The sequence below is a fragment of the Glycine soja genome, chromosome 9 (genome assembly GCF_004193775.1).
Source record: "Glycine soja cultivar W05 chromosome 9, ASM419377v2, whole genome shotgun sequence".
Classification (NCBI taxonomy): Eukaryota; Viridiplantae; Streptophyta; class Magnoliopsida; order Fabales; family Fabaceae; genus Glycine; species Glycine soja.
The window spans coordinates 26737641-26740523 of NC_041010.1; positions in this window are offsets into that span (position 1 = coordinate 26737641).

The following is a 2883-nucleotide window of genomic DNA, read 5'->3' on the forward strand; positions in this document are numbered from 1 at the left end:
AAGCTAGAGCTTAGCTACACACACCCCTCTAATAACTACGCTCACCTCCTTGAGAAGCTTCCTTGAGAAGATTCCTAGAGAAGCTAGAGCTTAGCAACACACACCTATCTAATAGCTAAGCTCACCTCCTTGAGATGAGAAGCTAGAGCTTAGCTACACATCCCCTATAATAGCTAAGCTCACCCCCATGCCAAAATACATGAAAATATAAAAAAAGTCTCTACTACAAAGACTACTCAAAATGCCCTGAAATATAAGGCTAAAATCCTATACTACTAGAATGACCAAAATACAAGGCCCAAAAGAAGGAAAAATCTATTCTAATATTTACAAAGAAGAGTGGACCCAATCCTGACCCATGGGCTCAGAAATCTACCCTGAGGTTCATGAAAACCCCAGGGCATTCTTTAGCAGCTCTAGCCCAATCCTCTTGGAGTCTTCTATCCAATACCCTTAGGGGTAGGATTGCATCACCTTCCTACACTATGGAGCCCTAAATTCAAGGCCCAAAAATAATGAAACCTTAATCTAATATGTACAAAGATTAGTAGGCTCATACTTAGCCCATGAGCCCAAAATCTACCCTAAGGCTCATGAGAACCCTAGGGTCTTCTCCTGAATCTCTGGCCCAATCTTTTCATAGTCTTTTATCCAATGCCCTTGGGGGAGGGGGGGTAGGATTGCATCATTCCCTCCCCCTTGAAAAGGATTGTACCTCAAATTCAGAGGTTCTTGAAACTCTGGGCTTCTTCTCTCAACACCTATAAAACGAATAAAAACATATATATTAGTGGTGTTTGGTATGTTGGAGTAGGGTAAGGTCTGAAAACCCCTTTCCTGGGCCTCTTCCCATGAGGGTACATGGTTCCTCACCAGCTCAATGAGTGGCGCTACAAGTATTGAAAAATATGGGACAAACCTTTTGTAAATGTTTGTTAAGTCATGGAAGCCCCAAATTTTCCTTATACTTGGTGGAGTAGGCCACTCAGGAATGACCTTTATTCTTTTAGGGTCCATGAGAACCGCTTGATCACTATTTAAAAAATTAAGGAATGTAATGCAATAAAACATACTTTTTCTGTATTTTCATGTTGATTATTCCTACCGAAAAGTATGACAAACCTAAGGTGTCCCATATGAGCACCTAATTTTGTATTGAAACTAAAAATAAGAATAAACCTACCTAATGAGTCCCTATGTATGTGAATCATGAAGATGTTGGATGCATGGGTGATTTTACAAAAGAGGGTTGCACCACACAACACATTCATAGAACCACCTATCATAGGGATTCAATGCCTCATAATACCTATTTTGGGCACCAACAAAGCACAAGGATTTAAGCACTTACGAACCAAACCCTCATCCAACAACTCCTTTACTTGAGGAGTAACCTCAAGCTCAAGAGGTATGGCAGTGCTAAGGGATGTTTCCCTTGATAGGAGAAGGTAGAAGGATTGTTTAAGAAGGAGTGATCTTTTGATATCACCTTTTTTTGCAAAATGATTTTCCTTCTTAACAATCTTCTTGGAGGAATTCTTTTCCTCTTTTCCCTTCGCCTTGGCCTTTGAAGACAAAGCCTTACTATCCTTCTTTTTATTTTGTTTTTCTAGTTTTTCTTCCTCATCCCTCTTATCTTTCATAGTTAGTTGATCATTTGTCACCTGTGAAGGTGTTTAAGGATGCAACACAAACTTTGTTCCAAGGTGGGTGAGGGTTATCTCATTAGTTAGGCCATTATAGATGATTTTCCTATCATATTGCCATGGCCTACCTAAGAGAAGGTGTCCTGCCTCTATAGGAACTACATCACAAATCACTTCATCCTTATATATTCCAATGGAGAAGGGCACTTTCACTTATTGATTGACTATCATCTCCCCTTGCTCGTTGAGCCATTGAAGTTTGTAAGGCTTTCGACGGGGAGTGATAACAAGGCTCAACTTAGAGACTAATCTTGTGCTGCAACAATTGCAACATGAACCACTATCTACAATGAGAGAGCATGTGTTATAAATTTTTTTACACCTTTTGTGAAAAATATTCTCTCTTTGAGATTGGGTCAAGTCACAAGATTGGCCTCCTAGAAGCCTTCTGACCATTAAAAGGTCCCCTTCTTCTTGGGGGTAGATTTCTTCACTAGATTCTTCCTCTTTTGCTTCTTCACTTTCACTAGAGAAAGTGAATGTCATACCCTAATTTTGTTCGAGGACCATCTGTTTGTTGGGATGCGACCCTGGCTTGACCACTTCGAGGTATTTGACACCCATCGTTAGGTAATCCGTGAAGTTCCGCGACATGTCGGGAGTTGAAAGGACGTGTTAATGCACAATCCGTAAAGTTTCGTAACATTCTGGAAGCCAAAGAAGGGATGATTGCGTAATCCGTAAGGTTTTGTGACATTACAGAACGAAAACAAATATCGTTACGTAATTCGTAAAGTTCCGTAACGTTACGGACAAAGAATCAGCAAAAAAAGGGCAGAGGGGGTGTATTTAGTAAATATGGGGGGTACATATAACAATCAGGCCCACTTGGGCCTTCCAGGATCTTCCAACAGAAGGTGGTGCCTTCTGGTGGAAGCAACCCAGCTCGCCTGGGCGAGCTGGGCGGCAACCACCACTCTCTTTTCTCCTATAAATAGGGGGAGGGGGGCAAAACAAAAATGTTCAACCCTCCTGGTACCTGAGAATCACTTAAAATTAGTGAGAAAAATTGTTTCCGTGAATAAAATCTAAGCCGAGGCGCTTCCGTAACGCTTCCGAGACGTTTTCGTGGGCAATTTCGCGAAGATTTTCCACTGTTCTTCATCGTTCTTCGGTCTTCAACCGGTAAGTTCCCGAAATCGAACTTTTCAATTCATTCTATGTACCCTTAGTGGTC